The 14320-nt window shown below is 33.6% G+C and overlaps 1 pseudogene; it reads left to right on the top strand.

Moving 5' to 3' along the window:
• Positions 1-7233: 7233 nt before the first annotated feature.
• LOC127564831 (ornithine decarboxylase-like) lies at positions 7234-8274 on the top strand (annotated as a pseudogene).
• The last annotated feature ends 6046 nt before the right edge of the window (positions 8275-14320 follow it).

The following is a 14320-nucleotide window of genomic DNA, read 5'->3' as shown; positions in this document are numbered from 1 at the left end:
AGGAGCTATTGTACAAGTTGCTTTTGACCAACTAGCTGGTGAAGGTCAGTATGCAGAGAGTTCAGAACAAATTTATTATCCCATAACAGTGTATGAGCAAATTTCTAAGGCTGCAATAAAAGCTTGGAATTCTCTCCTGGACAGAAAGATGGAAATAATGTTTTCACAAAAATAGAGCAAGGTCCCAATGAACCTTTTGCAGATTTTGTGGGACGTTTACAAACAGCTGTAATAAGAACCATTGGAGACAATGCAGCAACAGAAATAATGACTAGACATTTGGCTAAGGAAAATGCCAATGAGATTTGCAAGAGAATTATATGGGGGCTAGACAAAAATGCTCCTTTAGAAGAAATCATTAGACGCTGTGCCACAGTGGGCAAAAATGCTTATTATGCCCAGACTATGATGAACATGGAAAGACAAGGTCTTTCTTGGCAGAGGAATTCTAGAGAAACTCGTCGATGTTTTAAGTGCGGAAAAGTTGGCCATTTGAGAGCTCATTGTAGATACAGAGACACAATGAGAAGACAGGGTGAGAGAAAACCCAAAACTCCATGTCCAAAATGTAACCGAGGCTTTCACTGGGCCTCTAAATGTATATTGACCCAGAGGAAGGAGAGGCAGGGCCCAGCTCTAAAGTATCAATCAAAGGACAGGTGGGGCATGATAGCAGCTGAGGTCACACCCAGAGAGACTTTAGAAATTCAGAACTCTGATGTCATCAACCAACAGAAAAGCAATCAGGATTACAGTTGGGAAGAATACAGGCCTTTTAAGACAACAAGACAATATCCAATGCAAACAATTCCAATGTAATTACCAGATGATGAGGAGAAATCCCAAACTTGGTAAATAGAGGGGAATTAGATTAACTGCTTGGGGAAGAGGATCTGCTTATATTTCCACAGGTGGAAAAGGAATCAGATGGCTAACAATGAGACTGTCAAAAGAACTTTAAAATCTTCAGCTTTCAGTTCCTGAAAAACCAGCAAGAATTACTGGATTCCCAGAGATGAAAAATTGTTGATGAGACTTTTGCAGTAGTTAAATTTTCATGTTGATTCATGTTATTTGTTACATTACCACTAGCCTGTGTTATATTGCTGTGTGCTTTTGTAAATTATGTATAATGCCTCCCATATTGATGGATTTATGTATACCATGTATATCTGTTACAAAGTTCTGGCCCATATTGATGGATTTATGTGTACCCCTCAGGAACCCCCTATGTTTTAAAACAAAAGAAAGGGGGAGATGTTGGAATCCTTACTAACTGCTAAGTAGTTAGAGTTGATCTAATCTTACAAAAAGATGTTTTGGGCAGAACCTGAAACAAGGTACTAAGTAGAACTACCCATAATCCCTCTCTCTGGAAGGAGCATAAATAGGCCAATGGGCCAGTCGGAGAGTTCTTGAGAGTGAAGACGCTACAAGTCGAGATTTCAGCGGAATGACATGAAGACTGGAGCTGGCTGGAGGCTGAAGAAAGCAGAGGCAGAGGCTGAAGGACCAGACCTTTGGATTTGGTGACATTCGGAGAGAGCTCTTGGAACCAAGCAGAGAGATAGGCCTCTAAGAAAGCTAACCAGGCCCCAGGAAGAAGATTCAGAAACTGGAGATAATAAAAGATCTGAACTTTTATCACCTGGCTGTTTTTTGAGAAGAAAAAGCTCACAACATTTGTCTATTTTGTTGGTTTTTTCATAGAACCAACTCTTAGTTTTATTAATCAATTCAATAGTTTTTTTACTTTCAATTTTATTGATCTCTCCTTTTATTTTTTGAATTTCAAGTTTAGTGTTTGATTGCGGGTTTTTAATTTGTTCCTTTTCTAGCATTTTTAGTTGCAAGCCCAATTCATTGACCTTCTCTTTCTCTATTTTATACAAATAGGCCTCTAGAGATATGAGATTTCCCCTTATTACCGCTTTGGCTGCATCCCATACATTTTGGTATGATGTCTCATTATTATCATTTTCTTGGATGAAGTTATTAATTATGTCTATAATTTGTTGTTTCACCCAATCATTCTTTAGTATGAGATTATTTAGTTTCCAATTATTTTTTGGTCTACTTTCCTGTGGCTTTTTATTGAATGTAATTTTCAATGCATCATGGTCTGAAAAGGATGCATTCACGAATTCAATCTATGTAAGGTTCTACCAGATCTGTAAGAGCTTTGATTGTTAACTTGATAATGCACTTAAGATCTGAATTATAATATCTGTATTATACAGATAGTATTATAACTCTTAGGTTGATTACTTTGTGACCTTACCTATAGGATCTTAATGGAATAATCACACACACATTCATGTAAGATATATGTACAAATGTCTGTACATATATGTTTGTACATACACATATATATGAATGAGTTTTCAGTACTTCTTTTTGTGTGTGCTCGTTGAGTTTTTAAATGAATTGTTTTGCTCTATGGGATTTTTTCCCATTTCACTATTTTTTACTGAATTATTTTCTTTTTCCAATTCACAAATCCTTCTTTCCTGGGAGTTCTTTATCTTTTCCACTTCACAAATACTCTTTTCTCTGTGACAGTGGAGGCATGATAGAAAAGAGAAAGAATGATTGCAAAAATTCCATATGGCTGTAAATTTAGGGCTAGAGGGACCCTGATAGATTGAACAAGGTCAACCCCTTAATTTTAGAGTTAATTTAAAAATTGAGCAAAGAAGTTGAAGTGACTTGGCCTAGGAAATGTAGCAAAGCAAGGACTTGAGCCCTCTTATTCCAAATTCCAAGTTCTTTCTATGGTGAATGAAACATTTTATATATGAAGATGAAAGAGGTAAAAGGACAAATAAATTTGAAATAAAAAATATTGATGTGGTTTTAGTTCTCATCATCAATGACAGTGGAGTCATCATATTTTACTCAATGGTTTTAAAATGAATAAAAATCATAAAATGATATGTTTCAGAATAGACAGGATATGACAATGATTTCATTGATATTTAGTGACAATATGGCATTAAATTGGACTATTATGAAATGATATTATGAAATGAAATCTTGTTTAAGATTTTAGCATCGATGTTCATTAGGGAGATTGGCCTGTAATTTTCTTTCTCTGTTTTCAACATACCTAGTTTAGTTATCAGTCACATGCCTGTGTCATAAAAGGAATTTGGCAGGAGTCCTTCATTCCCTATTTTTTAAAAATAGTTTATATAACATTGGAGTTAATTGTTTAAATGTTTGGTAGAATTCACATGTAAATCCATCTGGTCCTGGGGATTATTTTTTAGGGAGTTGCTTAATAGCTTGTTCTATTTCTTTTTTCTAAAATGGCACTATTTAAACAATTTACTTCTTCCTCTGTTAATCTTGGCAGCCAATATTTTTCAAAGTAGTCATCCATTTCACTTAGATTATCAAATTTATTGGCATAATGTTGAGCAAATTTGCTCCTCATTATTGCTCTAATTTCCTCTTTATTGGTGGAAAGTTCTCCCTTTTCATTTTTAAGACTAACAATTTGATTTTCCTTTTTCTTTTTTCTAATCAAATTTATCAAAAGTCTATTTTGTTGTTTTTTTCATAAAACCAACCCTTAATTTTATTTATTAATTCAGTAGTTCTTTTTTTACTTTCAATTTCATTAATTTCTACTTTTAATTTTAGAATTTCATTAGTATTTAATTGGGGATTTTTAATTTGCTCTTTTTCTAGCTTTTTAAGTTGCAAGCTCAATTCAATGATTTTTTTCTTTTTCTATTTTATTTGAGTAAGTTTTTAGAGATATAAAATTTCCCCTTATTACTGCTTTGGCTGCATACCACAAATTTTGGTATGATGTCTCATTGTTGTCATTCTCTTGGGTGAAATTATTAATTGCATCTATGATTTGCTGTATAAGCAATTCATTATTTTTGATCTAATTATTTAGTTGCCAATTACATTTTGGTCTATTTACTCCTAGCTTTTTGTTGAATGTAGTTTTTATTACATCGTGATCAAAAAAGAATGCATTTACTATTTCTTCTTTTCTGCATTTAATTTTGAGGTCTTTATGTCCTAATATATTCTCAATTTTTGTATAGGTTCCATGAACTGCTGAGAAGAAAGTGTACTCCTTTCTGTCGCCATTCAGTTTTCTCCAAAGATCTATCATGCCTGACTTTTCTAATATGCTATTTACCTCTTTAACTTGTTTCTTATTTGTTTTGAGCTTTGATTTACTAATTCTGAGAGTGAAAGGTTGAGATCTTCTAGTGTTATAGTTTTGCTGTCTATTTCTTCTTGCAAATCTCTTAATTTCTCCTTTAGGAATTTAGATGCTATACCATTTGGTGCATATATGTTTAATACTGATATTGCTTCATTATCTATGCTACCCTTTAGCAAGATATAGTTTCCTTCTTTATCTCTTTTAATTAATCAATTTTTGCTTTTTTTGATCTGAGATAAGAATGGCTACCCCTGCTTTTTTTTACTTATCCTGAAGCATAATAGATTCTGCTCCAGCCTTTTACTTTTACTCTGTATGTATCACTCTGCTTTAAATGTGAAATGTGTTTCCTGTGAACAACATATTGTAGGATTCTGGCTTTTGATTCAGTCTGCTATCCACCTTCGCTTTATGGGAAGAATTCCATTCACATTTATGGTTAAAATTATAAAGTCTGTATTTCCTGCCATCTTATTATCCCCAGATTATATTTTTTCTATGTCTTATCTCCCTTATCCCCCTCCCTAGCATTGAACTTATGGGCACCACTTATCTCATGCAGCTCTCCCTCTTTAGTATCCCTCCACCCCCATTGAGTCCCCCCTCCTTTCTTATACCTTCCCCTTATTTTTTTCTGTATTCCCTTCTGTTTAGGCTACACTTTTCCTTTTCCCTTTTCCTCTCCCACTTTTTAATAAGGTGAGAGAAGTTTTTCTGTAAACCAAATATGTCTAATATTTTCTCTTTGAGCCAAATCTGAATAGAGTAAGATTCACAAAATGTTCCTCCCCTTTCCTTAATTCCCTCAGATATGATAGGTTTCCTTTGCCTCTTTGTGGCAAAGGTGCTCTTTTTTTAATCTCGTTTTTTCCCTTTTTCTGATGCAATCCCCTTTCCACTTCTACTTTCCCCCTTTTTATATTATAACAGTAAAATCAAATTATACATTCACTCTTTATGTATGCCCGTAACAAAAATGTAGTTCTCAAGAGTTCTTTTTATCTTTTCTGCTTCTCTTGAGTCTTATATTTGGAAGTCAAATTTTTGGTTTACTTCTGTTTTTTTCATTAGAAATAAATGGAATTCACCTGTTTCATTGAATGTCTATCATCTTCCCTGTAAGAAAATGCTCAACTTAGCTGGTAATTTATTGTTGGCTGCATTCCAATTTCTTTTGCCTTTTGGAATATCAGATTCTAGGACCTTTGATCCTTTAAGCTGTTTGAACCTGTGTGATCTTTATTGTGGCTCTTTGGTATTTGAATTGTTTGTTTTCTGGCTGCTTATAATATTTTTTTCCTTAGTCTGATAGTTCTAAATTTAGCCACAATATTCAGAAGGTGTGTGATGAATTCTATCAATGCATATTTTAACTTCTGATTCTATTACATGTGGGTAGTTCTCTTTGATGGTTTCCTGTAAAGCAATGTCTAGACTCCTAGACTCTTTTTTTCATCATAATTTTCAGGAAGTTCAGTAATCCTCAGATTATCTTTCCTAGATACATTTTCCAGGTCTGTTGTTTTTCCAATAGATATGTAACCTTTTTTTTTTTCTATTTTTTCATTTTTTTTGGGGGGAAGGGGGGTTTTGCTTGACTGATTCTTGATATCTCAATGAATCATTCATTTCTATTTGTTCAGTTCTGATTTTTAATGAGTTATTTTCTTCATTAACTTTTTTTTACTTCTTTTTGTGTGTGTCCAGTTGAGTTTTTAAATGAGTTGTTTTGCTCTATGGGATTCCCATTTCACTATTTTTTACTGAGTTATTTTCTTTTTCCAATTCACAAATCCTTCTTTCCTGGGAGTTCTTTATCTTTTCCAATTCACAAATTCTGTTTCCCTGGGTTTTCTTTATCTTTTCCAATTCACATTTCAGGAAGTTGTTTTCCTTTTCCACTTTATCAAATCTTTCCTTTAATGAGTTATATGCCTTTTCCATACTCTCTTGCAGAGCTTCTCTTTCCTTTCCCCATTTTTCTTCTGGCTTTCTTTTAAGATTATTTATAATTTCTTCTAGGAGAGCCTTGTTTGACCAGGTTACATCTCCCTTTGGGGTTTTGTAGTTTGTGTGGTGACTGTCTACTATTAATCTCCTCATAGTTGTAAATTTGCTCTCTTTCTGTATAGAAGCTATTTATAGTTAGAGCTCGCTTTGCCTTTTTATTCATTTTTTAAAAAGCCCTTGGAGTCTGCAGGACAAGGAGGTTCTCAGCTTTTTCTACAGAATAGGAACAGATGGCCAGTAACTGTCCTGTGAACAGGCTGTGAAGAGGGATCTGCTTTGGAAGTGCCACATCCCTGGGAAGAACCCTGTCCAGTGGGAGTGCAACAGCTCTGGGAAGAGTCCCACAGTCGAGGTGCTACTGCCCTGGAAAGAACTCCACTGTGATGGAAGTGTGACTGCCCTGGGAAGAGTACCAATGTTCTGGAAGTTTAACTGCCCTGGGCAGATCCCTGCTGTGTGGAACAGTGGCTGCCCTGGGTTGAGGCAGCTGAGCTGCAGAGCAGGGACTGCCCTGGAAAAAGCAGCTGAGCAGCAGAAGTATGACTGCCTTGGGCAGAGCTCCATGCTGCACTGTGGGATGTGGCTGCACAGCTAGGCTGTGGTAGTGCTGAGTCACTCCTGGTGCTGGATGAGTGTGGCCAGGCCCTGTTAAACTCTAGCATTTTGGGGTACACTCTACCTTTGGCATCTGTGTAACTTCTTTGCTGATCTGCTTTGCAACCAAAGCAGAACAGCCAACCTGTGGTAGAGTCCTCCCTGCAATTTCTCCACTCATGGAGACTGCACCCCACCCCTTGTCCACTCAGCATGTGCTAGCCTCCATGTTCTGTCTCCCTGCCTGAGCTGGTCTCCTCCACCCAATCAAGACAGACCTTTTCTGGCAATGTTCTAGATTATCTTTGGCTGGTATTTGTTGTAGTATCAACATTTGTGTATTCTACCAGTCAAGCACTATTTCAGAGGCTGTATTTGGTAATCAGTAAGTGAGGCTCAGAATGAAGCCTGTGCCCTCTCAATCAATAGAGAGGATAATTTATGCAAATCCATGCAAACAAATGTCACTAATTAAGTATGCTGCCAACAATGAAATACAAATGATGACTTTTGATAGTGAAGTAGAGCTAATGAAAGTTGCCAGAGCTCATCCAAAGGCAAAGCTTGTTTTGAGGATTGCCACTGATGACTCCAAAGTTGTCTGTTGGCTAAGTGTTAAATTTGGTGCCACTCTCAAAACTAGTAGGCTATTTCTTGAGTGAGCAAAGGAACTGAATATTGATATTATTGGAGTTAATTTCCAAGTAAGAAGTGGTTGTACTGATCCAGAAACCTTTGTCCAAGCAGTTTCTGATGCCCAATGTGTCTTTGACATGGGGGTGGAGTTTGGTTTCAACATATATCTTCTTGATATTGGTGGTGGCTTTCCTGGTTCTGAAGATGTAAAGCTTAAGTCTGAAGAGATCTCAAGTGTAATCAATCCAGCATTGGACAAGTGTTTTCCTTCTGAGTCTGGAGTGAGAATCATAGCAGAACCAGCCAGATACTATGTTGCATCAGCTTTCATGTTTGCAGTTAATATCATTGCAAAAAAACTTGTATTAAAGGAACAGACAGGTTCTGATCATGAAGATGAGGCAAATGACCAAATGATGGAGTATATGGATCATTTAATTGCATTCTGTTTGATCATGCACATGTTAAACCTATTCTACAAAAGAGACCCAAACCAGATGAGAAATTCTTCTAGCATATGGGGACCAACATGTGATGGCCTTGATCGAATTGTTGTATGCTGTGATTTACCAGAAATGCATGTAGGAAATTGGATGCTGTTTGAAAACATGAGTGCTTACATTATTGCTGCTGCTTCTACTTTTAATGGATTCCAGAGACCCACTATCTATTATGTGATGTCTGGGCCAGCATGGCAATGTATGCAACAAATCAAGAACCAAGATTTTCCAGAAGAAGTAAAGGATCAGGATATCAACCCTTTGCCATTATCTTGCCCTTGGGAAAGTGAAATGAAATATCATTTGACAACTTGTACTTCAGCTAGTATTAATGTATAGAAGCTGTTTGTAGACATTAATTGCAAATTTAGCTTGAATTAGAGCATTTTGGGGGACCATTAACTTAATTCCTGCTAGAGTTTTTAAATGTTTTAAGAAATAGGATTGGCACAAATGCAACAATATGGAAGATGTAAGAGATGGGGTTGCACTTATCTGTGTTCCCTAATGGTAACTATTTGAATATTTGTTTTATGTGGATTTTTATTCACTTTTCAAATATGCTTCTAAAGATTGCCCCTCAGCTGCTAAGCAAGAATTTGTAGCTTGTATAATAGCAGAATGGGATTGAGCTTAGTGTTGTGACCTGTTTTAAAATAAAAGTATATTGAAATATATAAAAAAGAAAATGTTATCAAAGTAATTAATTTTGTTTTTAAAGATAAAATCAGTTTTTGGGAATCATTAGGTTCCCCTCTGACACTTAGATACTATGAATTTCTTAAAGAAAAAAATACATAAAAGTAATTTGAGTTCTCTAATGTATGAGTATTTTCATTTATCTTTATCCTTTATAATAATGAACTCAGTACCTCACATATAAACACTGGCATTTCTTTATTCTTTAATGCAGTGGACAAATATTATATTTCAAAAGTGAGAAGACATTAGGTTCATAGAAATAATAATAATGAAGTAATGTCAAACTTTTTTTTATCAGTCACAGAATTTTAAATTTATTGACATAAGAATTGTCTTAATAGATTAAAATACAATAGTAACATGCCTAATTTTTAGATATATGTATATGGTAGTTTTTTTTTTTTGTTGTTGTTGTTGTTGTTGTTTTTTGGGGGGCTGAGGGTGGGATGGGGGAGTTCTTCATTTTTGTTTTTTAGTGCTCACAGGTATTTTACTTCCAATTGTCTTGACATTTAAAGGATGCTAGTTAAAAAATAAAGTTTTTTTTTTCCCCTGAGGCAATTGGGGTTAAGTGACACAGATAGAAGTGTTAAGTGTCTGAGACCAGATTTAAACTCAGATCCACCTAACTTCAGGACTGTTGCTCTATTCACTGCACCATCTAGCTGCCCCTACAAGAAAAGATTTTGTTTAAGAATTTTGTAAAAGAAAATAAATCCTCATCTTTTTTATGATTAAAGATTTCCTTTTTTGAATATTTAATTTTCCCAATTAAATGTATAAACAACATTTTGTTTTGTTAAATTTTGAGTTTCTATTCATCTATCTCACTTACTTATTCTTTACCTCTGAGATAAATAATAAGCAATTTGATACAGCTTACTATACATGTATAATGATTAGGGATTTCCAAGAAAGAAATGCAATTATATAATAGTATTAATATGCTTTCGATTAAATCACTTGTTAACAAATAGGTGAACGTTGATAGAGCCAAGAGTCCATGATACATACCATTTAGCATACAATGTTTAGTGGAAATACCACTTACAGGTTATGATCCTGATTTTTGACCTTTGAATTGTGTTTTTGATGAACTTACTCTTCTAGAGAGCTGAATCAGCTGAAATGACTACTAAAATCTGAATATAGTAGTCATTTTTGTCATTTGTTAATATAACATCAATTAATTTTCTTTAAAACTGTTTTTTGTCATGTTCACTGCTCATCATGTCCAGTGTGTTTTCTCTCTTCTCTTTTCTAGAAGTATTTGAGATATACAGGCACACTGCTCAGATTGCTTTTGAAAAGTCTGTCAGCTTTTCAATTCTTCATTATAAACTTTATTTTAATATAGGTTTTTTAATCATCTTCCTTATATTCATGTTCATTTTGAAACTCACTAAATGTTATATTGACCTATTTAGAATATTTATGCTTACATTTGAGAGATAGATAATAGCATAAAGGGTATAATTATCATCAGGTTGGTCTTTTTACTTTAGCTGATCATAATCACTGCAATAAACCTCTTCATTTATCAGGATACTTTGCTTTTTATACTTTTGAGTACAAGATGAAATCACTTCTGCTAATCATATATTCAGTTGCAAAGAATCTTAGAATTCATCTAGTCCAACTTATCCGTTTTAAAAATCAGAAAACTAAGGCAGATAAATACATGCTAAAAGTATCAGACAGCATATAAGGTGAAATTATAACTAAAGTCAATTACGTTCTGATATTTGTCTTTCTTTTAAAATATTTTAATTTATTTTATTTTCCCTGATTATATGTTAAAACAATTTGTAAACATTTATTTTTTTAAACTTTTGAGTTTGGAATTTTATCCCTTCTTCCCTCTCTCTCCTAACCCCTGAATGAGATGGTAAATAATTAGTTATAGCTGACATATATACAATCATGTAAAACATTTCCATATTATTCATTTTAAATAAGAAAATTTGAAAGAAAAAAGTGAAAGGAAGAAAATAGAAAAAATAATTATTAGCTCTTTATCTAGAAACAGACAATATGCTTCATCATTAATTCTTTGGGATAGTCTGGAATCATAGTATTGCTGAGAGTAGCTAAATCATTCAAAATCCTTCATTGTTTTGTATTTCTGTTATTTTGTACAACACTTTTCTCATTCTGTTCATACTTTGCATCAGTTCATGTACATTTTCCAGGTTTTTCTGAAATTATCTTTCTTGTCATTTCTTATAGCACAATATTCCATCATAATCATACACTCAGCTTGTTTAGGCATTTCTTAATTGATGAGTATCACTTCAATTTCCAATTCTTAGCCATCACAAAATATTATGCTTTGCTATTTCTAGAACAGTGTGTAAGTTTCAAGAATTTCTGAATTATCTTTCCATTTTGTATACCTGAATACTGACATGTCTGTGGTAGCCAATAGAAGGTATTAGATCTGCATATGATTAGGCAGGATCTGACAAGAAACCAAACCTCCTAAAGTTCTAAAATAAAGTTATGAAAGTCCAAGGTAGAGAGTGTATGGTTTTTGCTTATCTGATTGATTAATCAAAAAAAAAAAAAAAAAGAAGAAGAAGAAGGAGAAGAAGAAGAACAAAAGAAGGTAGATACATAAATGAAAGCAGGATTAAAGCTGAGACATGAGACATAAGTCTTGACAAAGTTCAAGAGGGATATGTAAAAATGATAGTTTCAAATTTTTGGATTCAAAAGATCAATGCCAAGGCAAATAGATTAGAAGCCTTGACAAGTTATGTGGGGCATAATTTGAAACTTTCAACTGTTGCCAAGATGAACCTAATATTTTTGCCTATGACTTTTGCTTGAATATGACTAGCCTGACAAGTTCTTCTGATTCATTCACACTCAAAAGATAATAGATTCTTCTCCAGTCCCTCATTTTTGCTGTGTTCTATTTGCTTCTATTTATTTTTCACTTTCTCTTTGTACCCTGTTTTTCCTCAAAATTCTTTTTTTTTTTTTTTTTTTTTTTTTTTTGCTTTTACTCCTGCCTCCTTCAATATGCCCTCCCTTCTCTTAACTATTTTCTTTCCCATTTCATTGTAAGGCATATAGATAGATAGATAGATAGATAGATAGATAGATATAGATATAGACATACATACATATACATGCATATATATGTGCGTGTGTGTGTGTGTGTGTGTGTGTGTGTGTGTGTGTGTAATTTCAATTGGGATTAAGTGACTTGCCCAGGGTCGCATAGATAACATAGCTAGGAAGTGTTAAGTGTCTGAGGCTAAATTTGAACTCAGGTCCTCCTGACTTCAGAGCTGATGTTCTATCCACTGCACCACCTAGCTGCCCCAAAATATATTTCTACAGCATGTGTATTTTATTTTTACTTTAAGCTAGTCATGAAGAGAGTAGTGTTCACGTGGTGCTGGCCACTTATCCTTCCCCCATTTTTCCTTTCATTGTAAAAACCTTTCTTTTGGACCTTTTATGTGAGATGATTTTGACTATTCTTCTCCTTTAACCTCTTCTCCCAGTTAGTCCCACTTTTTCATCCCATAATTTTATTTTTTTTAATCATCTCATCAAAGTCAACGCACATCTGTATCCTTTATATATGTATATTCCTTCCAACTGCCCTAATTACAATTAAATATTTAGGAATTGCAAAATATCATCTTCCCATATGGGCATGTAAAGTTTAATTTTGTTGAATCCCTTATAGCTTTTGTTTTCTCTTTCACTTTTTCTACTTCTCTTGAATCTTGTATTTGAAAGTTAAAATGTCCATTCATCTCTGTTTTTTTTTTTTTTTTAAATTAGGAATCCTTAGAAATTCCTTTGTTTTATTAAATGCCCATTTTTCCCTTGAAGAATTATATTGTTTTGCTAGATAGGTTATTCTTGGTTGTAATACTGATTCCTTTGCCTTCTGGAATATTATATCCCAAGGCATCTGATCCTTTAATGTTAAAGCTGCAAAATTGTATTTAATCTTATCAGTGACTTCCCAATGTTTGGAAATTTTATCTCTGGCTCTGAAATATTCTTTCCTCAGAACTCTAGAATTTGGCTATAATATTTTTGGGAGCTTTCATTTGGGGTTTTCTTTCAAAAAGTGATCAGCTGATTATTTCAATTTATATTTTATTCTCTGTTTCTAGGATATCAATGTGTTTTCCTTAATAGTATTTTTTTTTTGGGGAAATATAATATCTAGGCTCTTTGGGAGGCAACTGGATAGCACAGTAGATAGAACACTGGAATTAGAATCAAGAAGACATGTCTTCAAGAATTTAAATCTGACTTTAAACACTTTCTACTATGTGACCCTGAGCAAGTTACTTAATCAAGTTTGACTCACTTCCTCATTTATAAAATGAGATGGAAAAGGAAATGACAAACCATTCCCAGTGTCTTTGCTAAGAAAATCCCAAATAAGATGACAAAGAGTCAGTCATGAGAGAAAAATAATTGAAGTGGACCTTTTTAAAAATAATTTTAAAATAGTTCAATGATTTTTAATTTTTCTCTCTTTCATCTATTTTCTAGGTCAGTTGTTTTTCTAATGAGATAATGTAAATTTTAAAATTTTCTTAAAATTCTTTTTAATGTTTGATTTTTTTTCCATAATGTCTCATGTCATCATTACCTTCTACTAGCCGAATTCTAATTTTTTAAAAAATTATTATTTTCAGTGATGTTTTTTATCTTTTTCATATTTGGTCACTCTACTTTTTAAAGGAATTCTTAATTCTTTTATTTTTATGTATTTTTGTGCTTCTTTTGATAATCTGTTGACTCTCTCATTTTCTAAATTTTTTGCATCATTCTTATTTTTCTTCCTAATTTTTCCTTTACCATCCACCTTATTTTGAAATTTCTTTTTGAGCTCTTCCAGGAATTCTGGTTGGACTTCTGTCCAATTCATAATTTTTTTTTATCCTTTTAAGCCTTTGTTTATAATTGATTTTGACCTCATTGTCTTTTGCTGAACTTTTATCTTGATCTTCCTTATCACTATGGGAATTTTTTATCTTTGGATTTTATGGTTATTACTATTTATTTAGATTATTTTTTTATTTTCAATTTAAGCTATAGTTATGCTCCGTTTCTGGGTTGGAAGGAACTGTCACAAGCTACATTTTTTTTTTGAAAGTGAGTTTTGAGGGTCTATAACTTTTTGCTGCCTCCAAGGAAAGGTGTGTATTGTATTCTAGTTCTTACCAAGGAAGAGACCTTGTTCCCTTGTAACTAAAAATGCTACTGCTTTGATTGACTCAGGAATTGTAAATTGGTCCCCTGATCTTCTGCAGCCACAAATACTAGTAGTTCTTTATGCCTTATAACTGAGACCAGGCCCAATACCTTCTTGTGAGTGACTATAAGCACTTTTTCCATCTGGAACTTCTCTCCATTGACCACAAATACTATCTCTCCAGTCTTGGAACTGTGAATTGATCTTTTTGTGACTACTTGTGGAACCTGCTTACCATCTCAAGGCTGCTAGTTCTTGAAATCAAAACTACCATTATTGTAAGTGCCTCTGAGGCCTACTGCTACCTTGCACTACACTAAACAAACAAGAAAATTATCTCAAAATACAATAAGTGATTGGAAAATGAAGATTGAAGAAACCCACAAAAATTCATATAAAAGATTAACTGAAAGTCAGTTTACTCTCTTTTTTCCTGTACCTTAA

This window comes from Antechinus flavipes, chromosome 5, assembly GCF_016432865.1.
Source record: "Antechinus flavipes isolate AdamAnt ecotype Samford, QLD, Australia chromosome 5, AdamAnt_v2, whole genome shotgun sequence".
Taxonomy (NCBI): Eukaryota; Metazoa; Chordata; class Mammalia; order Dasyuromorphia; family Dasyuridae; genus Antechinus; species Antechinus flavipes.
This window is presented reverse-complemented; position numbering and strand designations above follow the sequence as displayed.